Here is a 24,906-nt window from a genome sequence, read left to right on the forward strand (position 1 = left end):
CACCCAGAGAGTGCCTAGAAGTCCAGTACCAAGACATGACCAATCAGCCAGGAAGCCATCTGATGGGAGAAAGGGGTTATACAATCAATCAGCCAGGAAGCAACCTGATGGGAGAAAGGGATTACTATTGGGGAGATCAGAGTTGTAAGCAGCTGGGACAACTGAGATACCCCCTGGAGAGGTGAAATCTGTTCCTCTCCAGCCTATGAATCCCTTGCCTTCAGATACAGTAGGCGTGATCATTTCACCTCCTGAGAGTACTTATAAAATAGTGTCCATCCATACACTGATGTGGGAAATGGGGGAATGTGTATATAATATCCCAGTCACTAATACAAGTAGACAATGTGTGACTTATCAACCAGGAGAAGTAGTAGCATCGGGTTTATTGATACAGACTCCTAATAAGCAACCTGGTGATTGTCACCCAGATTCTGACTCTAAGCAACAAAATCCAGGAATATACTGGACAGCAGCTATGACAGCTGACCAACCTATGCTCACTATCTACATAAATGGCATACCATTAGAAGGATTGGTAGACACTGGGGCAGATCATACAGTCATTAGAGGTGCCAACTGGCCCAGTCACTGGCCAAAGATTAAGGCACACACCTACATGTCTGGTGTAAGAGGATCAATAGCAGCTGAAATTAGTGCTACCCCTTTGAGATAGACTTTTGAAGGCAAAACAGGAGTTTTTATTCCTTTTATAGTTGAAAAAATCCCCATCAATCTGTGGGGAAGAGACAGTTTACAACAATTAGGATTAAAAATGACTACTTCGGTTTTTTAGACAGAGCTGCTGTTGAAGGCCTGCCAACACCTTCACCTGTTCCTATCCAATGGAAAACTGATACAGAAGTGTGGATAGAACAGTGGCCCTTAGGTAGCAATAAAATTCAGGCTTTATTAGATACAGTACAAGAGCAACTTGACCAAGGACACTTATAACCTTCTCTAAGTCCTTGGAAATCCCCAGTATTTGTTGTAAGAAAGAAATCTGGAAAATGGAGGATGTTAGCTGATTTAAGAAAGGTAAGTGAACAGATGGAAACTATGGGAACTCTTCAACCTGGACTTCTGTGTCCTACTCAGTTGCCTAGAGAATGGCCTCTTTGGGTTATAGACAATAAGGATTGTTTCTATTTTATCCCTCTAGATAAGGAAGATATGAAAAGATTTGCCTTTTCAGTGCCTAGTGTTAACTTAGGTGAACCTTATAAAAGATATGAATGGACAGTTTTGTCACAAGGAATGAAAAATAGCCCTACTATGTGTCAAATGTATGTTGTTGTTGCTCTTACTCCAGTAAGAAAATCATTTCTAAAAGTAATGTCATTATATTACATGGATGATATATTGGGATGTGCACCTGAGGAACAAATGTTAGAAACATGTCTACAAAAGTCTAAGGAACTACAAATTGCACATAGCTCCAGAAAAAAATTCAAAGACATGCTCCTTTTCAATATTTAGGATATGAAGTTTTATACCCTAAGGTCTTTACAATACAAAAACTTTCCTTAAGAACAGAGAAGCTAAACATCTTAAATGACTTCCAGAGGGGCAGCTAGGTGGCTCAGTGGATAGAGCACCAGCCTTGAATTCAAGAGGACTGGAGTTCAAATCTGGTCTCAGACACTTTACACTTCCTATCTGTGTAACCCTGGGCAAGTCACTTAACCCCCGCCTCAGGAAAAAAAAAAAAAAAATTAAATGATTTCCAGAAATTGATAGGAGATATCCAATGGATACATCCAATGTTAGGCTTCATTACTGCAAAGGTCCAGGCTAGCTCCTCTGAAGGGCTCAGAATAAGTCCTTGTCAGGATAAGCAAAAGTCTTTGCCCCACGTTGTGGGCACTGTATACTCTCGTAATTTAACTATAGAGTAGTCAGAACTCCTTTTCAGTCCACTCAGCAGAATGAATTGTATGCAATCATTCTAGCTCTTACTTATTATTCAGGAGATATAAATATAATATCTGATTCTGCCTATTCAGTAGGTGTGGTACAAAGAATTGCTACAGCCCAAATAAAATTTGTAGCTTCTAATATATATCAGCTCTTTAAGGAATTTCAAGAGCAAGTGAGAAAGCCTCCAGGTAAGATTTATATCTTGTATGTCCACTCTCATAGTGGACTTCCAGGTCCTATTTTTGATGGCAATTCAAAGGCAGATAACCTTCTAACTATGTTGGCCAATAAGCCTTTACTTCAAGAAGCCCAAGAATCTCATTTTAAATATCATCAGGCTGCTCCAGCTTTACGTTTACAATTTGGAATAACAAGAGAGAAAGCTAGGAGCATAGTAAAAGCCTGTCTAGCCCGCCTCCTTTCCATGCTCCTACACTCCCTCCAGGGAAGAACCCTTATGGTTTGAGACCTAATGAAATTTGGTGACCCATTATAAGTCTTTTGGTTATCTGTCTTTTATCCATGTTTTTGTAGACACCTTTTTAGGATTCACTTTTGCAATACCAGCAGCAAAAGAGACATCTTGAGGGGTCACTGAATTCCTTATACAAGCATTTGCAATTATGGGTGTGCCACAAGCAATAAAAACAGACAATGGACCTGCATATATTCTAAACATTTTGCACACTTTTGTGCACAATATAAGATTTTATACCTTATTGGCATACCCTTTAATCCTCGAGAACAGGCAATAGTAGAGAGGAGAAACAGAGACATTAAGACATTCCTCCAAAAACAAAAGAAAGGGGGAGCCACAGTTAACCCCAGAGAACTTCTAAATCTAGCTCTTTGTATTATTAACTTCTTGATTTTTGACAAAGATGCTCTGGTTCCAGCAGACAGGTTTTATAACCCACCAAAAGGGTAGTGTCCAGTGCAAGCAGCTCCACTATCTTTAGATAATTGCCAGGTGATGTGGAGAGACCCAGAAAGTGGTGAATGGAAGGGACCAGATAGGTTAACTGCTTGGAAGAGAGGGTTTGCTCATATCTCTACAGATGGAGAAGGAATCAGATGGGTGGTGACAAGCCGTATTTGCCTTGTTCATCAGAGAGAGACAGAGCAGACCCTTGAAACAAAGAAGAAGACCCAAGAAACATTGGGTAGTTCCATTGCTGACTGTGCCCACCACTGAAAGAGCCTGGCAGTTATGGCGTTTGACTCATGGACATCAAAAATTGTTGGACTTCAGGAATCATTGGATTCTCTGAGACATGATAAGACTGTTGTAGGACTTGAAAACCCTCAGGAATCATTGGATTCTCTGAGACATGATAAGATTGTTATAGGACTTGAAAACACTCAGGAATCATTGGATTTTCTGAGAAATAATAAGACCGTTGTAGGACTTCACAATCTGCAGGAATCATTGGATTCCCTAACATATAAAAAGACTGTTGCAGGACTTCAAAAACTTGTGGGGATCATTGGATTCTCTGACACGTGAAAACAGATATTATTACCAAATTTCAAAACCTCCAGATCAAAGAGAAAATTTTGCAGGAAACAAGAAAAAAAAATTCAAAATATGCTAGAGCTACAATTAAAACTATATAGGACTTAGCAGCAGCCATAATAAAAATCCATTAAGTCCTGGAATCAAACAATCAAAACAAATCTAACAATCTGACAAATTTACCAATCAAAAGAACTAGGCCTATGGCCAAAAAATATCATATTCAGCAAAATTATCCATGATATTGAATGAAATAAATGCTCAGTCAATGAACTTAAAGATTTTCAGGAGTTTCTTTCAACTAAACCCAAAACTCAATAGAAAATTTAACATATAAAAGCCAATATCAAAGATCAATATCAAGGAACTTATTAACATGGACAAATTGTTTATGTTTTTATATGAAAATGTATGCCATATTTTTAAAATTAATATCACTTTTTGTGCATCAAGAAAATTATATAAACATGTTTATACATATTACATTTAATATATATTTTAACTAGTTTAACATTTATTGGATTGTTTGCCATCTAGGGAGAGGGTGGGGGGAAGGAGGAGAAAATCTGAAACACAAGGCTATACAAGAATCAATGTTGTCAAATTATCCATGCATATGTTTTGAAAATAAAAAGTTTTATAAAAAATAAAATAAATTTTAAAATTATATCAGCAATTGGGTAGCTCAAAAGAAAGTTTGGGGCAGAGTTGAATATGATCTGACTATTAAAAAGCAAAACCTTGTAGGAAAAGGTAAAAATAGTAATTATGTTATATATATGAGGTTCAAAGGAAGAATAGATGCAGAGGCATTAGAGAGGGGAAGAGGGCTCATAGTTCTGAAAATCTACTCACATCAGGAATGAGTTAAATAGGCAACATTACATATATACCATGAAAGTTATAGCACTTGCACTGGACACTGTCCTTTTGGTGGGTTATAAAACCTGTCTGCTGGAACCAGTGTGGGGTAAGAAGAGAAGAGAGGGATCCATGAGTGGGGGGAGGTTAAGTAATAGCAAGGCAAGTTAAGGAGCAGAATTTAAGCAGAAGAGTTAGCAACGATAAGAAGGAAAAGTTAAAAAAAAAAAGATATTACAAGGATAAAGAGTAGAATTTATTAGGGGAAAAAAAGTACAACTAGTAATCATTTATCTTTAATAAAGTCAAACTTAAAGATAAATTTAAGAGGAAAATCTACATTATATATCATCCATATTGGTTTAGATACATGTTTATATATGGCTAAATGTATGTGTGTGTGTGTGTATGTGTATATGTTGCTCTATGTATGTGTAAATATAGATATATGTATATTATATGAGTCTGTGAGTAGATGTGAATGTATATGCAAATATGTGTATGTATATGTATGTGGGGGTAGCAGGTGTGCGTGTGTGCATATATGTGTGAGTGTGTGTGTGTGTGTGTGTGTGTGTAAATATATCTGTGTTTAATTATAGCCTGCTTTGAAGGAGGTAGGGGGGATGAAAAGGAAAAAAATTAAGTAAAAGTGTGCAGCAGAGAACAAAATAACAATCTACATGAAAGCAAAGAAAAGATGGACACTCATGAATATAATTTCTTCCACTATTATATATCTTTTTTTGAACTGGTAGACAACATATGTTCCAACAAATGTTGAAAAATGGGAGTTAAACCTCCCAAATATGCTAGAGTCTTGAGGTAGTGTTATGAGGTATCTCAAAAGATACTTGGGCTTAGACCATTTCCAAATCAAGAGGAAAAGATTTTATTATTATACCACTGATGGGCAGACTAAGTTCTGAAAGTCAGTTTTAGTCATTAACAAGAGGAAAAGCTCAGGCTGAGTTTACTAGCAGAAGTTTTCATTAACAAGAGGAAAGATGCCATAAAGGCAGGTAAAATTGCTAGAGAATTTGTTGCCATAAGGCAGGCAGTTCCTAATGAACCCACAATGAAGTGGGGTACAAGTAAGTTCTTTTATAGGGGAAAAATAACCGAAGGGATTGACATCATAACTTGGCCGTCTGATTAAAAAGCTGTGAGATCATGTGAATGTAAGGAATTAGACAAGGAATATTGTAGGTCTCCTACAATGAATATCCACTTAAGACAGCAAAAGGCCTACTTAAAAACAAAAAGTCCACTTAAGAGTGAGACAATCCTGTCAGTGCTCCTAGGAACTTGTTTCAGGGAGTAGCTTTGGACAGTAAAATTCAGGTCCTTTTCTATTCTTCTATAGTTCAAAAAGCTACCAAGAATCTGGGCTCTTTTAGTTGGGGTCTTATTTATCCCATTAAATAGCATTTATTTTAAAGTCACTATCTATTAGTGGATATGTGTACTTTTTACAGTGTTCAGAATATAAGCTTGGAGTGGAGTGTAGGAGAACTAGTTACACTAGTTACACCAGCCTCCACTTTACCCCTCAGGGGAAGGAGTTTCCTTATAATTGATTGGAAAGAACAAAAAGCCTTGAATTGACTAGAGCCATTGACTTTAGATGAACTAATACCAGCTGTTTTCCCACTGGAGCATACTATAGGTTCAGGCATTTCTAAATTTCTTTTGGTCCAGATTCACTTGATCAGTCTTTGCTTTTAGGAAGTTATAAAATATAAATCAGTAACATCTCTTTTCAATCTAACTTGGAGTTTCCACACGGGGAATGTTCCCAAAAGTTATAAAAATCTATTTCTTTCCTTGGGCATATCATTGTCATGACTCATTTGCCTTAAGGCTCTGCCTAACATCATAAATTTAGAGCTAGAAGATTCCTCCATCTAATTTTCGCATTTTACATATAAGGAAACCCATAAAGATTAAGAGAGCTGCCTACAGTATGTGTGACCTATTAAGTGAATAGACACTGATTCAAATTTGATTCCAAATGTATTGCTCTTTTGCATCACAATGTGCATAGTGTCTGACACAAAAGTATGTCTTTAATAAATGCACTACCTAATTATCTCTCTGTCTACTCTGTATACATATCTGACAACCCCAAGCAATCTATGAAAGCCTTTTCTTGTAAGAAAGATATCAAGCAAAATTAGATCACATAGTGACTACAGATGACTGAAGATTACCTCCAATCACACAAACACAAATTTGTACAGTAGTAACAGACATGAGGTATTAGAGAAATCAGTTTCTTTGAAAAGAAATGGAAAAAAGAGGAAAAAAAAATAGTTTATCAATGAACAGAGATTGGAAAAGTAGATTCACTTCTGCCTAAAAAGAGAATAAAAGAGTTGAGGAAAAGAATATAAAGATGTAGACTGCACAGATATCTGGTTTGCCCTCATTCCCAATTATATGATCCCAACATAGAGTGACATCATCCTCTTCTCCTTACACTATGTGGCTTCATAACTTAATTCCTTGAGCATGAAGGCGAGGATATCTTCCCACCATGAAGCAATATTGGTCTTTTCTTCTTTGAAGCATGGAGGACCTATTGTATTATCTTCCTATTCTCATAAAACTTCAGCTTTCCTTTCTCTTCATGGCTTTGATCCTTTGATCCTTCATTTTTAAAAAGGACCAAAATGACATCACTATGTTAGAGTTACAGTGTGTCAAGATGTGGCTGATCAGACCAATTTATAAGCTCAGAATGCTCTTCCATAGATCAGGTACAAATAGTTCATATGAACATTTGGGGTGGTTTCTGTAACTTTGCACATCTTGCTTTTCTTCTGGGCTAATTCAAGTCTACTTCTCTCATTTAGAACTCAGCACTTTCTCTGATGGGGGCACACCATGCTGGAAGGTCCTGTGCCAGTGTCTCCCATATCATACAATCAATTCTATAGTTTAGAGACCTTGAGAGTGTCCCTGTATCATTTTTTCTGATCATCTTGTGAGTAGTTGCCCTGTATGAGTTCTCCATAAAATGATTTTTTTTGGCAAGTGTATATTTGGCATTCAAACAATATAGCCAGCCCCATGGAGGTGTGCTTTCTGCAGTAGAGCTAGAATGTTTGGCAGTTTACTTCAAGAAAGAACTCTTTGAGAATAAAGGATTAACAGAATAAGAAAGACAGACTTCTTTTCAGATACCATTACAATTCCTATATTCTTTTGAGTTAGGGTACCCTAAAGATTTTTTCCCTGATTTTCAGAATCCAGTGTCTATTCCAAATCCTTGGCCATGGAAGTTCCACAAATTGATTATCTCTTGCTGTACTTTTTCTTTCTCTCCTTTCTTTTTCAAATTTAATTGATGCTTTTTGTCTTTATAGTACAGTCATTTCTCTAAACCCTTTCTACATGTTTTCTTTTGGACAGCTTTTTTGCTTATTTGTATTCTCAGTACTTGGCACAATACCAGACACACTGTCAGTGCTTGATAAATGCCTTATCTATCTCCCTACTTACTATGTATTCTATCTATCTCTGTATATATCTTCAATAATTCCAAACAAGCCATGTAGCTTTCTCTTGTAATAAAAATAAACAGTTAGGTAAAACTAAATTGTACATTGACTGCATTTCATACCTGCATCTTTCCACTCTCCTCCAAAGACATGATAGCTTACATTGTGATGCAAAGGAGCACTAAATTTGGAGTCAAGTTTGAATTTTGTTCTATCACTGTCATTCAATATTTCTATATAGATCTATGTCCCTTAACCTCTCCAGATTTTCTTGTATGTAATATAAGAGGATTAGACTAGGTGACCTTTGAGGAACCTTCTAACTCTAAATCTATGATCCTAGATAAATCCTTTAAGATCACAAAATGCATTTTGGAAATATATTTTTAAAATGAAACTTATTGCCTCTGTCTTTAGGCAGAGGCTGAGATGTTTCAGAAGTGAATCCTGGATTGCCTAGGAAACTCACCTTTAAAAGTCCTATGGTTTTATTATCCCAGAAGTAATAATTCTCTCTCTCTTCTAAATTCTTTTTGCATTTGTCTTGTACTACTCTTATACAACTTTCTCCCTCCTTGTATTTTGTTATTTCTATTTGTCTTATCTTCACAATTATCCAAGAGCAGGAAATGTCTTTGGCCCTTGTCTCCTCTCTCTACATTTTTTCCCTTGTCATCAGCTTGTCAAATCTAAATGGGACTTCATTCAGACTAGAATGCATTCCCTCTTCACTTCTGCCTCTTAGAATTCCTAGCTCCCTTCAAAGCTCATGCCCAATCTCTGTGTTTCTGCACTGACCTCAGCTCAAGTACCAGTCTTTACTGATTTGCACTAAGCCAATTATATTCTCTGTCCAAAGACTCTGTGTACTAAGGACAATTTCCCTGCAAGGAAGGAAAGGATCTAAGAGAGAGCACAGTGCCTGGCACATATTAATAAGTTAACATGGGCATATTGATTGAGGTATATTAATTTTTATATGTCTAGATACATTGATGACATCTCAAACTCCACATGTCCAATGGTGAAATACTAATTTTTCTCTTAAATATTTTCCTCTGCTTTTTCTCATATCTTCTCTATTTCTAGTAATCTTTCCAGCTATGATTCCCAGAATTATCTTGGTTTCTTTTCATTTTATCCTTTATCCAAGTCCTGTTGATTCTATCTTCCCAATAATCTTCCCATTCCTTTCTACTCCCACTACAAACAACCAGCCTAATTCAGGCTAGAACCTGTTTTCTTATAGACTATATCAATAGTCTATTATATACTCTTCCTTGTCACCATTCTATCTCCTTGCTCATCACCACTGCCTTAGCAATCTTCCTTATATAGTGCTCTGATCACCTCATTGGTGTGAATCAGTCAGTCAATAAACATTTACTAAATACCTTCTATGGGGCAGGCACTTTGCTAAGCTCTGGGGATACAAAGAAAGGCAAAAAAATAGTCCCTGCTTTCAAAGTATGCACAGTTTAAGAAGGAAGAATACATCTAAACAACTATGTACAAACGAGTTATGTATACTGGAAAGCATTATTAAAAATGGAAGCGGTTCTTATTATTCAAAATCTTTAGTTTCTCTCCTTGACCAACTGACTATAGTATAAACTATTGATCTTGTTATTCAATGTGCTCTGTAATCTGGAGCTAATTGACATGTTAACTCAATCAATACCTCTTCAGCTAGCATTCTAACTGTAGTTGACTACTTAATGGCAGATCATTCTCTATTCTAATTCTTGTCCTGCCTTCTTCACTCCTAGTGTATTTGTTTACCTTGTCCCTAGTGTCTTTTCCCTCATTTTCAGCTTTTGAAGACCTTTCTTGCTTTCAATGGTGACATTTTCCTCCTGTGACATTATTCTATCTCTCTAATGAAATGTGTTCCCTCCCTCTTCAAATTTATTTTTTTTTAATTTAAATAAGAGTGAGCAAGCACATTTATATGTATACAACAAAACACAAAAAGAAAATTATATGTAAAACTATGGCTCTCAATTTCATATCACTTTATTTTTTTAAAGTATATAATATTCATATAATACATATTCTCCAAACTGTTCAATTTGTCTGTGCTTCCTTCTAAGACTCTATTTGTTTTCTTCTTTGTCTTAAAAAAAAAAAAAAAAAAAAAAAGTTACAATAGTCTTTTTTTTTTTGGGGGGGGACATCTATATTATAATCTTCCTATTCAATATAATAGAAAAAAATGAGAGAGGAAAAAAAACCTTTATAGAACTCTGTTTTCCCAAAATAAATTGTGTTAGCTTCAAATAATATAAAGGCTATAACAATGTAATCACCTTAGGGTTGTCGTTTCACAAAAGACAATCTTATTATAATTTTCCCTTACAAATTCAGGCAAATACTCTCATCTGTTAAGCCACTTCTTTTCATGAGATACCATTAATAGTTTTATTGTGTTAGTACATTAACTGTTCCTTTCTAAAATTAAGGGAATAAGATGGGGACAGAATTAACCCTCTGAAGTAAGTCACCAGCGTATCACTATTACACATTTTGAAGGAAAGATATCTGTAGTGTTATGGGTTTTGAGGGGGAGGAGGTAAAATAATAATGATTATTCTTACTACTACTTGGTTATAGTAAAATTTGGAATGGTGAAACCAGACTGTGAAAAGTTGTTTTAAAATCATGGCTTATTTAGGGTAAATTAGATCCATTCCTACAACGTTATATTTGGCTTAGATTCATTTATATTATTAAATAATGAAGGGGATTATTTTTACTGAACTTGGATAAATTTGTCTAATATTTTTGTTTTTAATGTTTACTTTGAAATTGTTAACTGTAGAAAAGTAATACTTTAATACTTTAAAAATGAATTATGTTCTGTGGGGGGAAAAAACAAACAAAAAAACCTCTTGTAACAAATAACTGTAATCAAGTCAAATGAATGCACATAGTGATCATGTACAAAAATGCATGTTTCTTTCTCCACCTTAAGTCCATCAGAATAACGTCCTTCACCATAGCTCCTTCGTAGAAATAGTTGATCATTATATCAATAAAAATATTTCAGGTTTTGCTATACAATATTGCTTTCCTTGTTTAAATCATTCTCTTGGCTCTGGACACTTTATACTAATTCATGCTACTAGGACTCTCTGCAGTACTCTTTTTTTTGGCATTTCTTATGACCCAGTAATATTCTGTTATGTTCATAATAATTTTTTCAATTGCTCAGTCATTCCACAATTATTTAAGAGACTAGTTCTTTTTTTTTTTAAAGAAAGAAATAGCTTTTTTATTTTCAAAATATATGCAAAGATAGTTTTTTAACATTCACCCTTGTACAAGAAATCTTAAAGGAGGGAAAGGGACCCACATGTGTAAAAATGTTTGTGGCAGCCTTTTTTGTAGTGGCAAGAAACTGAAAACTGAATGGATGCCCATCAATTGGATAATGGCTAAATAAATTATGGTATATGAATGTTATAGAATATTATTGTTCTGTAAGAAACGACCAGCAGGATGATTTTAGAGAGACCTGGAGGGACTTATATGAACTGATGCTAAGTGAAATAAGCAGAATCAGATCATTATACATGACAACAACAAGATTATATTACGATCAATTCTGATGAAGAGAGTTGTGGGAACCCCTTCTGGTAAAGAATTTATGAACCCGAAAAGTTAGATTGGCAAAAAGAAATTTATTGGCACTCCTAACAAAAGCTGAATTCCCAGTGCCAATAAACTGTCCTGCTTTACTTAAATCCAATTCACTTGCATGTCTGATTCACCATCCTCTTAGAGAATGAAGAACAAAAACCAACAATAGTCCCACTCAATAAATTCTGTAGCTCCTTATCATTTTCAGAATCAGATTTAAAATCCTTTGTTCAATATTCAAATCCCTCTATAACTTGCTTCTGATCAATTTTTTTCAGTTTTCTCATACTTTATACCTGCCACTTTCACCAGTCTCCTTGCTTTTCCTCAAATAAGAGACTCTTTCTCTTGATTTGGGGCATTTTCACTGGCTACCCCTATACCTGGATTGTGCTTTCTCCTCATTTCTATCAACTCATTTCTTTTAAGTCCCAGTTAAAATCCTTTTTTTCTTGTTATAGGAAGCCTCTCTAGAGCAACTGATTCCAGTGTCCTCATTTTGGTCGTTATTTCAAATATGTCCTGTTTATAACTTCTTTAAACAAAGTTATTTTGTATGTTGTCTCTCCAATAGGCTAGGGACAGGGACTGTCTTTTGCCCTTTTGTGTGTGTGTGTGTGTGTGTGTGTGTGTGTGTGTGTATTCTTATAGTGCCTGCAGGGTACATAATCTGACTATTTAACTCTATCCAGCTTCTTGAACTTGGAAAAACATTGAGACCAGAAAAAAGAAAAAAACAAAAACAAAAACAACTGCTAAGCAGTTCTACAAATAAAACATTCTTGTCATGGGCAAGGCAATACAAAGTCTAGTCATGAAAATTAGGAGGGGAAATTCGTTTTCACTCATGAAACTTTTTTTTTTTTAACCCCATTCATAACAACTGTTAGAAGTCCATGTAAGACTATAAAATCTAGGCATGTTCATTATGCCTTAAAAGATCCCCCCTAAAAATATTTTGGGAATATTTTTACTTCCAGTAGTTCATCTCTCAAAGTCTTGCTGTCATTGAAAAAAATTATGAATTCTGAGAAAGATATTGAGATATGTAGAAGAAAAATTGTCCCAGAATTATAGAATTTTCTGAATGCATAGGGGAAACTACAATTCAACCTTGCACCATTGTCATACTTCACAAAAGATTAAGAAATGTTTCTACAGAATAGAGATACAGAAACAGCTATACCCAGAGAAGGAACTCTGGGAAAGGAGTGTAAAATGTTTGCACTATTGTCTTTCTGCCCAGGTTACTTATACCTTTGGAATCCAATTCTTATCGTGCAACAAGAAATTTGGTTTTACACACATATATTGTATCTAGACTATACTGTAACACATTTATTATATATGGGATTGCCTGTCATCGGGGGGAGGGAGTAGAGGGAGGGAAGGGAAAATTTGGAAAAGTGAATACAAGGAATAATGTTGTAAAAAAAAAAATTACCTATGCATATGTACTGTCAAAAAAAATTATAATTATAAAATTAATAAATTAAAAAAAATAGAATAGAGATAAACATACTTCAATGACCTGTGAACTCACCTAATTTAAATTCCACAGAAATCTTGTTCATCAAGGTTACACTTAAAATCTAAAGTGATGTGTGATTTCAAGATGAATAAAAGAATATATGTCAAATCCTGTGAACTCAATGCCAAAATATATAAAAACAAGTGGTTGTAGCAAAAGGATAAGGCCTGCCTGTCAAAAGTTGTTTTTTAAAGATGTAAAAAAAAAAAAAAAAAAAAAAAATGGGGAAGTTTATTGTAGGTCAGCAATCTAGTTTTTACTTTACCCCAATTAATTTGTTCACCACTGTATATGATGAGTTAGGTAATGGGTAACCCCTTTTGGTTCAGTGCAAGGATACATAGTTAAATGCAATCTACTGACCGCACAGATTCCCTTGTAAAGGAATTTACAGGCCTGAAAATCTAGATTGATAAAAAAGGTTTATTGTAAGGGTTTGGAAGTAAGGGTAAAGGTAGAAAGATGCCAGGGCCAGAGCTGGTCGCTGGGCAGACAGGAACCCTTACATGGCCGGCGGAAGGATACCATGTTTAGGGCTCCTGCAAAGAATGGGCTCCAGGGTTCCCCTTTTTATAATGGGGGCTCTTGGTGATCTTGAAGGTGGGTGGAGTCCCAGGCTCCTGGTGGGTTTCAGCCAGGGTTAGAATTGAATAGTATTCAATGGGTTCAAGGAGGAAGCTATTTGTGGGGGTTGGGGAAAACTGACCAGATAGTGGGGGGCTGGGAAAGCCCAAGTTAGCTCAGATCCAGTGGGGGCTGGGAAAGCCCGGATATCTTCTTCAGCCATGGGGGGCGGGGGGGGAAATCAGAAAGGAATCTCAAAGGGACCTCAACCCACACCATATATGGACCGGTAATTGGTCTTTGTTCAAGTAATTAGCTTCTAATCTGCAACTCCATTTTCCCCTTATCTCCCTCATCTAGGCAGGCTGACAGATAGAATGCTGGGTCTGGAGTAAAAAAGATCTGAGTTCAAATCTTGATTCAGGAACTTACTAGGTGTATGACTCTAGGCAAGTCACTCAACTTCAATTTATCTCAGTTTCCTCAGCTGCAAAATGGAGATCATACTAGCACCTACCTTCTAGGATTGCTGTGAGAATCAAATGATATTACATTTGTTTTTGAAAAGGCACTTAAAGGCACAGTCACATAATGGTCACTAAATATGCATTCTCCCTTCTCTTGCCCACACTTCTCCAAAGGCCTTTGCAAAAGCTGTTTTTATCTGATAGAATCCCTATCTTCCTTCATGGTTCAAATTGAGTGATTCTCCTACAGAATATCTATCCTGATCCTACCTACTAGTTGCCAATGCCCTCTGCTCAGAAGTTACTATGCATATATTAAATATATTTTGTATCTAATTTTCTAGGCACATATTATATCTTCTTCATGCCATCAATACCCATTTCTTGGCTATAAATTCTTTGAAGGCAGAGAACTTCATTTTTTGCCTTTGTTTCTCTGGTAGTTAGCATAATCCCAGACATATTTATGAATAAATGAATGGAATTGAATCTGTCCTTAACTCTTCAGTCTTGTCAACTGTATCTAGTGATGTTGATAATACTATACATTCATCTGGGTTCTCTTACTTATTAGGCAAACTTTTAAAGCAAGGCCTGGGTAAAGCCCCCAAGCACTAAAAATCACCTGCTTCCTACTTCTAGTGTGAGGTTTGGATCATCCCATATCACATTCCACTTTCCCAAGCATAATTCCTTGTATTGTCATGATGTTATGACTTATAATCAACCTCTGCTTCTAAGAATCTTGCTCCAAGCCATATCTGATTAAGAGAAACATTTTTCTTTCTTAGGAAAGGAGACACATGACAACAGCTGATAGAATAATGAGTGGGGAAGTACTTGTTTTTATTGCATTGCAAAGAGTGAGAGGTCATGGAAAAACCAGGGCTGAGCTCCCTTGCAAACCAGGACTTGTCCCTGAACAGCTGTAACTTGCACTAACCCCACCTCTCCTTCTTGGCTAGCTTTGTTCCCTTTTCTTCAGAATTATTCTGTGTTCTAGGCTTTGGATACTGGCTATGACTTTTAACTGTCTTATGCAATAATAGAAAAATTATAGGGTCCAAACTTTGGAACCTTCCTCTTTTTTTTCTGTGCTTCTGCTAGAACCATAATATAATATAATCCTTAGTTATATACTAGAAAAGCCACTAATTTAGTCACTTTTTTGTTTTTAATGTCCATAATATGCTTCAACTTAGCACCTACATCCCTTTTCTTATTTGTAGAGAGGCTTTGGTAACAATGCCTTCAATTAACAATCAACTATATGAGAGTAAGGTCTTTATCACTTTTTGCTTTTATATCCTCAATTATTAGCAGTGCATTATTATACACTGTCCATCAGGACATATAGGGAAGTCCTCTGTTGACATCATCATCTATAGCTTATGATCTATAGAAAGTTTCCTGAGGCTCAAGTACTAGTGACTTAGTCAGGTTCACACAGCTAATGAATGTCAGAGACAGGATTCAAATATAAGTTTTTCTGATTCCAAATCCAATACACTACCACTACTTGAGATATCTGTGCCTTTGTCATTTCAGTCACGTCCAACTCTTAATGACTCCATTTGGGGTTTTCTTGATAAAGATATTGGAGCGGTTTGTCATTTCCTTTTCCAGTTCATTTTACAGATGAGAAAATTGAGGCAGAGTTAAGTGACTTGCTCAGGGTCAAAGAGCTATGAAGCATCTGAGGTGGATTTTAACTCAGATCTTCCTAACTCCAGCCTGGTTCAGTCTATACAATACCAAGTCTGGAGGCTAGAAGATTCAGCTCTTACTAGCTGTATGAGAATCTTCCTGACTTCAAGTCTATTACTCTATCCACGATGCCACCTGGTTGCCCTCCTACATCTATAGCTATTAATAATTAAAGGTTTTGTGAACTGGGTTAGTTTTTTTTAATGTTCTCTCTTTTTGATTATTCCTAGGAGCAGTATTTTATAAGCCCAATCTTAACAGGAATATTTGGTTAACAGAATCAAAGTAATTGAACCAAGAGTCCAGGTTTCCCTTTCCATTATGGCCTCTGACCTCAGAGTACATTCGTTTTGGTATAATTAATATCTTTCTCTGCATCCCTAGTAAACAAGATCATTAAATCATAGCATTGGAGAATTAGAAGGGAGTAGAGATGTTTTAATCCAACTGCCCATCCCAATGAAGTAATCCTCTACACAATATCCCTGACACAATATCCCTAGTCATCCAGCCTCTAAACCTTTCCAAAGGGGGAAAAAAAAAATGTCTCTCTAAATAAAAAAACTTTTAAAAAGTACAGATAACTTTATTATTCTGTCCCTTTATACCTTGATTCATTCACTCACATGTACACAAAGGACAACATTTTTTAAATATAAAGAAAATTCTTAATGTAGTGTTATATCATTCAGCAAAATATATCCCCTGATTAATCATATGTAAAACATAAGTTCCTTTCTGCATTTTAAGCTCATCACTGTACAATGAATCAAGTGATAAGTTTCATCGTTAGTCTTTTGAACTTGTGGTTTGGCATTTCAAATCACAATTCTAAAGTTTTTCCAAGTTTTTCTCTTTACTGATTTTTTTTAAATCATTGTATAAGTTGTTCTAGTTCAGCTCACTTTGTTCTGATCAATTCCTACAGGTTTTCCCATTTTCCTCCAAAATTGTCCATTTCATCATTTCTTATGGCATAATGCTATTCCATCACATTTATGCAACATAATTTGTTTAACTATTTCCCAAAAGGAAAACATCATTTTATATCAAATTTTTGTCTATCATGAAGAAAAGCTGCTACCAATGTTTATATACATATATAGATATAGATATAGATATATAGATCCTTTTCCCTTATTTCTTTGAGTAGAAGTAGTTAGTGCTATATCTGGGTCAAAAGGTATGTAGTGGCTTTCTGGGCTTAGTTCCAGATGGCTTTCCAGAGCTCATTCCTTTTTTAACAGCTCTGTTAGAAACTTTAGAATAATGACCAAAAAAAGAACTATGTACTGTATATAAATCAAAGATGACCTTCAGTATCTTATTCTCAGAAAGCAAAACAAATAAATCAAGCAACTCTGTAAAGATAAACCGAATATTTTCTTAAGAAATCTACCTCCACCAAAAAAAATCCTACACCTAAAAAAGACAATCTAATGAAGAGTGGGATTGATGTTCAGTTAGTCATACAAAGAAATGATCCTGGATAGTTTCTGTAAATCAGAGTTTGGCACTAGTTATACTGCTAAAATCTTCAGAAACCTCCATGACATCTGATATCTTGCAGTAAACAGTTTGTTTTCCAGATGAGATTAAGTTCCCACAGGGCTCTACAGGGCCAGGGTGTGATCCTGACCTTTCTCTGACTTCTTGGGCAAACTTCATATAAGTCTCATTTCAACAGGCTTAATTTAGTACAACCCAAATAGCTATCTAACAATCTTGATCCTAGGTTTTGGAGTGCATCTAACTATTCTGGTCCTAATTTTTTGAGCATGCCTCAAAACTTAACAGCTGGAAAGAGTGAACAATATTTTTGACCATTACAACTTCAAGAACTTTCTGTTCCTTTGTATTTCATTTGTTCCAGAATCATTTCCCAACAACCTAAAAAGATCTATCAAATATTCTTTTTAGGGGATCAGTTTAAAACATGTTTAGGCTAGAAATAAGGAACAATCAAGTCTCAACTCCATCACTAATTAATTTAATGTCACTTTAAACTTTTCTGACCTCCAATTTCCCAACCTGAAAAACAAAAAGAATATCTATCCTATCTTGCTGAATTGTTGGAAAAAAAAAAATGAGATATGATGGATGTAATAGCACTTTTTTCTTGAAAGTATAGGATTTTCTTTAAAATTGCATCATTTTTCATAGGGTTTAAAACTGGAAAGAATTTTAGAGATTATTTAGTCCAATGGCTCTTGACCTGGGAGTCCCCAAAGGGAATGGTAAAGTTAATTTCTCATGAATTCAGGTATCTTAAATTTTGGTAACAATTTTTCACTATTAGTGGTTTCCTTTGCAACCCTGTGTATTTCATTTTAAAACCTTCTGGAAACATAAAAGCTATTATTAAAAAAAAAAAAAATTCTGAGGAGTTCATGGATTTCACCAGACACATGAGAAAAGTCCATGACATGGAAAAGATTTAGGACCCTGGTGCAGCAACCATTCTTTTTTTACAGAGGGAAGAGACTTGGCAAGGTTTGGATACTTGGTTGTACTTTTATTTGGCATATTTATGCTACCCGTAAATGGTATAGTTAGGATTCAAGTCCAGGTCCCCTGACCCTGAGTTTATTGCTGCTTGAATCATGATGATATCATTAACTGAGCAATACAAGGACCTGTGGAACTTTCAAATTGTCATGTCATCGAATTTTGCCAAAGTGAATACATCATTAGAAATCACATTCTCGTCTATATACAAAGCAAACTGATGCCTAATGTCTCTGTATTACAAGGTTGACTAACTTTTCTTTTTCTTATTGATCTATGGAAGAAAGGGGAATAACTTTCCCCTCAAAAATAAAAAAAGTGCTGATGCTTTTCCTCAAGTTCACTGACTTGCTACTGCTACAAGTGACTATATAAACTACCATGAATGCCTCAGGGGCTCATGCTGTTTCTAGCATGTAAACCTGTTGGATCTGATTTCTCCTTTTAAAAGAGAATATAGTCAATGTCACTGAGGAGCATTTGTGCAGACAAAAGCATTTTACAAGTTCCTCCCTCTTTTCAGAGATGGGAGATCCATTTTAACATGTTGCACATACTGTTCAAGATGATTAATAATATACTAAGTGGCTTGGATTTCACTAAAGTACCATTTTTTCTTTTTAAAAAATCATTGTTAGGGAAAGTTCCTTATGTTAGAGAGGGATATGTTGGGGATTAAATAGTAGAATTAGATGATTGATTTTAAAAAAAACAATAAAAGTTCCAATTTTAGTTGGAGATGCTTTTCCTAAAGCTTATGATTTTTGTTAAGTAAATATTCAAACATCCAGGGAGAAAGTAAAGATCAGTTTCAGGAATAAGATGTCCATGAAGCAAACATCAAAGAGATTTGAAATATGTTTAATTTTGGTCTCATTTGTATATATTTTATTTACATCTTGAAATGAATTAATCCTCTTTTTCATTAAGAAAAAAACCTTTAGAAAAGTGTGGTTTTATTTTGTAAAAATTTGAAGGATAATCCTACAAAAACAGTATCTAAATGACATGTTTATTATCATGATGAATGTTTGCTTTTAAGGGGCATTAGCAGCTGGACATTGTAGCAATATGTAATTCAAATGTTGAATCTCAGACACTGTAGTTATGTAATAAAATCCATTGTAAATGTTTCTGTATATCATCAATTAATGCAACTTGCTTACTGTAAAACTATCAGTAAATGTTTTTTAGAAATTTACCAGATTCTATTTATTGAATAAAACTTGTCCATTTAGCTTTAAAAAAAAAAAAAATGCTGGTACTATTGCTAAGAATTTCCCCAAGTGTAAGACAGACAAATGAAGAAACAAAACTCCCATGAAATTAAAGTTGATCTGTAACAATCTATCTTCTAGAAATTTCTCTTCTATTTTTAAGGATACTGTCTAGTATAAAGTAAAGTGTTATGGTCAATTCATCCCCATCTAGTAAATACAGATATGCTTCTTACTGCAATGACTATATCAGACATGCACACAAAAATGTTTGAGTGCTTTCAAAAATCTTAGTTTTAAACTGCCCTAAGATTTTTTTTAAATCAATCATCTTCTAATTCTACTATTTAATCCCCAACATATCCCTCTCTAACATATCCATTAGTCTTAATGAACTAAAGAATGCACTAGTAGATATAAAATTTTAGAAAGCCACAATCTTCTCTGGGTATCAATTTCTTTAGTTCTAAAAAAAAAGAGTAGGAAAGGCTAGATGATCCCTAGGGTTTCTGCTCATATGGTGGTAAATGTTTAATAACCAGCTTCCCCGGGATGGGATGGAGGCAAAATGTACTTATAACATATCTTAGGCTTAATCTGCATCATTATCATTTTTTTAAACCTAAGCAAGAAACAGAACAATAAATCAAGCCCCTATATGTAGGTTCACCAATTTCTGAAGTGAAATGCTCACATTGGAAATTTAACAATCAGTTTTTTAGGGCTTGTTGAGCTCCAGCACACCCCTGCATCTTTTTTCCATCTTTAAGATTCTATTAGTCTATGAAATTATTGATCATCAAATCAGAAGCTAAAAGCTTCTTGCTTGTGCTGCCTTTCATTAAGTGAACAAGTGTATTTTTAAGTCAGTTTTAGAATATAGGTTTTTTTAATCTATTTCTCCCAGTTCCTAAATCATTTTATAAGTTGTTTTGCTTTAATAATAAATTGGAATAATTCTTCCTGTGCAACAAGGAAACTGTTAGGTTCTGCATACATATATTGTATCTAGGATATACTATAACATATTTAACATGTATAAGACTGCCTGCCATCTAGGGGAGGGGGTGGAGGGAGGGAAGGGAAAAGTTGGAACAGAAGTGAGTGCAAGGGATAATGTTGTAAAAAATTGCCCAGGCATATGTACTGTTAATTAAAAATTATTAAAAATAATAATAATAATAAATTGGAATTCTGAGGTGAGGAGACAAGAAGGGGAAAGAAACAATATAACAAAAGTACAAGAAAAAATTAGCTACAAAGAGGGAAAAGGACCCACATTCACAAAAATATTTGTAGCAGTTCTTTTTGTAGTAGCAAAGAATTGGAAATTAAGTGAATACCTATCAGTTGAGGAATGGCTAAATAAGTTATGGTATATGAATGTAATGGAAAATTATTGTTCTACAATATCAGCAGGATGATTTCAGAAAAGCCTGGAAAACTTACATGAACTGAAGCTAAATGAAGTAAACAGAAGCTGGAGACATTATACATAATAACAACAATTCCAATGCACTGGGATGGAAAATGCCATCCACATCCTGAGGGAGAACTATAGAGACTAAATGCAGATCTAAGCATACTATTTTCATTTTTTTTGTTTATTTATTTGCTTTTTCTTTCTTGTGTTTTTTCCCATTTGTTCTGATTTTTCTTATACACATAACAAATATGGCAATATGTTTAGAATGATTGTACATATGTAATTTATATCAACTTGCTTGTTGTCTTAGGGTGAGGATAGATGAAGGGGGAAGGGAGAAAAATTTGGAACTCAAAATCTTAAAAAAATGAATGTTGAAAACTATCTTTACATGTAATTGGAAAAATAAAATACTATTGAGGAAAAAGAAAAAAGAATTCAACTACACATCAGCTGTCCTTTTCCCTCTCACTTCATGCCTGCTGCTATATATTATATCGAGTGGCTAGGAACAGTAACTAAGTTCAATTCTAGATTAGATACAGTCACTGTTGTATTTTTTGTTTTTTTGCTTTCCTGTTTTTCTTTGTTACTAAAGAAAGACTCATTTAGTGTGTAAAAGAGTAAGGGGATATGTGTAGAAGGATTTTGAAGAGATTATCACTTTCTAACATTGATGTAAAAACAAAAAACAGCAGTAATACTTTTATTAAGATAGAAAGAAAAAAGGTAGCAGTAAACCCCTTTAAATCTGTTTAAAGGGTATGTGGAAAATAGTCAAATGGTGGTAAACACATGCAAAAATAATACAAGGGTATATCACCTTTTCTGCCCACCACATTTCTCAACTGTCTGTAATGGTCTCTGGTAGACAATTGCACATACTAATTTCAGGAATACCATTCCTTCCCCAAAACATAAGCTGAGTTTCAGTCATCACAAGAATAACCATAGCACTATATCATATTTAGGTCAAAGGATGCTGAAGCTTATTCCAGGTGCATCAATCCAAATCAAGAAAATTCCAGGTATCTTTTGGATATACTAGTCATGAGCAAGATAGTAAGGATTCTACCAAAATCATTCTAGCAGTTTCTATATATCTGTTCCCCTTCTTTCTGCTTCTATGATAATAGTTCTTTTTTTTTTATTTCCAAAAGTATTTAATTTTCCAAATACATGTAAAGATAGTTTTCAACATTCATTTTTGTAAGACTTTGTTTCCAAATTTTTCTTCTCTCGCTCCTTTATCTCCCCCCTCACCAAGGTAGGAAGTAATCTGAAATGTGTAATTATTTAAAAAATATTTCCAATCTTGTCATGTTGTGCAAGAAAATATGATAAGAGTTCTTGACTTATTTTGGGTGTCACAAATTCCTTTGACAATCTAGTAAACTCTATGGTCCCTTTCTTTGTGTAATGTTTTCAAATGCCATAAGATGAAAATACATAAAATTTAAAAGAAAACCAATTATATTGAAATACAGTTATAAAAAAATTTTTTTTAAATAGTTCAAACTCCAGTTATGAACTTCTAACTAGGAGACGGGATCCAGTCTAGCTAGATGATATCAGGCAAAAAATACATGATTATTCTATTATTTTCTTGGTTCCATTCCTGAAACCATTCTAAGTGCTACTATTTTTATTCCTCATCCCCTAATTTTGAGTGCTTGTCATACTTTAGACTAATGTCTCCCTCTTCTTTTACCTACCCACAGCTATTCTTCTCCTGCCTCCAACCCTTCCTGGCTCCCTTTAAAACTTCCAGTCAAATTGACTGAGTGAGTTATAGTGACTAAGTGCCAAATAAAATAAAAGCATAATTACAAAATAAAGAAAGGGAAAGAAAACTTTGTTGAGAAAGACATCAAGTAAAAATGAACAGAAATGCCATAGAAATGAATATCATAAAAAGCCCTAGTACAGTAAATCAATCAAAGAAAGTGAGAAGGGGGAAACTAGGTGGCACAGTGGATAGGGTACCAGCCCTGAAGTCAGTAGGACCTCAGACACTTAATATTTCCTAGCTTTGTGAATCCTGGGCAAATCACTTAACACCAATTGAGGAGGAGGAGGAGGAGGAAGAGGAGGAGGAGGAGGAGGAGGAAGAGGAGGAGGAGGAGGAAGAGGAGGAGGAGGAGGAGGAGGAGGAGGAGGAGGAAGAGGAGGAGGAGGAGAAGAAAAGTGAGAAAAAATATCTCAAAAGAACTAAAAAGATTGAAATGACATACTACTCTAGAAGTCAGTATAGATATAATGTTGATTAACAATCCTTTGTTCTTGAAGAACAACATGACATCACTATATTGGTGTCAAGATAAATGTGTCTGACTAGGTCTAAGAAGACCAATATGAATCTAAAGGTTGTATCACAGGTTCAGCACAGATAGTCCACTTGAACATTTGGAGTGGAGATGTCTCTAAATTTATACATTTCATATTTCTTTTGAGCTGCTACAATTCTGCTTCACTCATAGAACACAGCATTTTTTTTTAAGAGCATACCATACTGGCTGTTCCTTTGCCAGTGTCTCCCATGTCATAGAGTCAATTCCAAAGTTCTTCAAGAGAGACATTAAGAGTATTGTTATATCTCTTCTCCTGATCTCCGTCTGAGTACTTGTTTTAGATAAGTTCTCCATAAAATAGTCTTTCAGGTAAATACACATTTGGCATTTGAACAATATGGCTAACCTATCAGAACTGTGCTCTGCTATAGAGTTTGAATGCTTGGCGGTTTAACTCAAGAAAAGACCTCATTACTATATACCTATTAGATTGACTAATGGCCCAGAAAAGGGGCTATGTTGAGAAATGAGACATTGATGCTGTTGGTGGAACTGACTCAACCATTCTGTAGAGCAATTTGGCCCTATGCTCAAAGAGCTATAAAATCATGAATCCCCTTTTACCTAACAATACCACTAATAGGCATTTTTCCCCAAAAGGGTTTTTTTAAAAAACGAAATGGACTTTTATGTACAAAATTATTTATAGCAGCTCTTTTCTCAGGGCAAAGAACTGAAAATTGAGGGGATGCCCCTCAATTGGGAATGGCTGAATAAATTGTGGCATATGATTATTATGGAATACTATTGTTTTAAAAGAAATGTTGAGGAGGATCCCAGAAAAACCTGGAAAGTCCTCCAGGAGCTCATGCAAAGTTAAATGTACTGTGTACAAAGTATTTAATAGCAATGTTATGGGATAATCAGCTATGAATGACTTTGATTTTTCAGCAGTACCAATACAACTCTGAAGGACATATAATGAAAAATGTTGTACCCACAATAATTGTATTGGAATATAGATTAAAACATATTTTTAAAAAATTTTTCTTAACATTTTTTTGGAGGGGGGCAGGGATCTATGTTTTCTTTCACAACGCATGTACCTTCTCAATGGAGGGTGAGATGGAGAGGGAGGAAGATAGAGAATCTAGAACTCATAGTTTTAAAAACAAATGTAAAAACCTGTTTTACATGTAAATGGGAAAAACTAAAATATTAAATTAAGAAAGGACCTCAGTGTTCAGTATCTTATCTTTCCAGGTGATCTTCAGACTCTCCCTAAGACAATTTAAATGAAAGTTTCTATATTATGTCATGACACTGGTAGAATGTCCAGGTTTCATAGAGATACAACAATGTAGTCAGCAAAATGGTTCTGTAGACCTTCATTTTATTAAGCAGTCTAATACTTCTTGTTTCTAACATTTTCCTTTGGAACCTCCTAAACACTGAGCTAGCTCTTGCAATGCATGTATAAACCTTATCATCTATGTACATCCCTGACAAGGTAAGTGAACTTAGCAATCAATATTTCTTCATTTGCTATCACCAATAGTTCTACATATGGATGATGTAATGCTGACTGGTGGAGAACATATGTTTTCTTAATGTTAATTGTTATGATAAAGTAGAAATTTATCTTACCCTATAAAGAAATAAAAAGGAATAGTGATAATAAAAGGAAGAGGAGAGGGATTAATAAAAGATAGAATATATTGAGGAAGGTAGTGATCAGAAGTAAAACATG

Source organism: Sminthopsis crassicaudata, chromosome 5 (genome assembly GCF_048593235.1).
Source record: "Sminthopsis crassicaudata isolate SCR6 chromosome 5, ASM4859323v1, whole genome shotgun sequence".
Taxonomy (NCBI): Eukaryota; Metazoa; Chordata; class Mammalia; order Dasyuromorphia; family Dasyuridae; genus Sminthopsis; species Sminthopsis crassicaudata.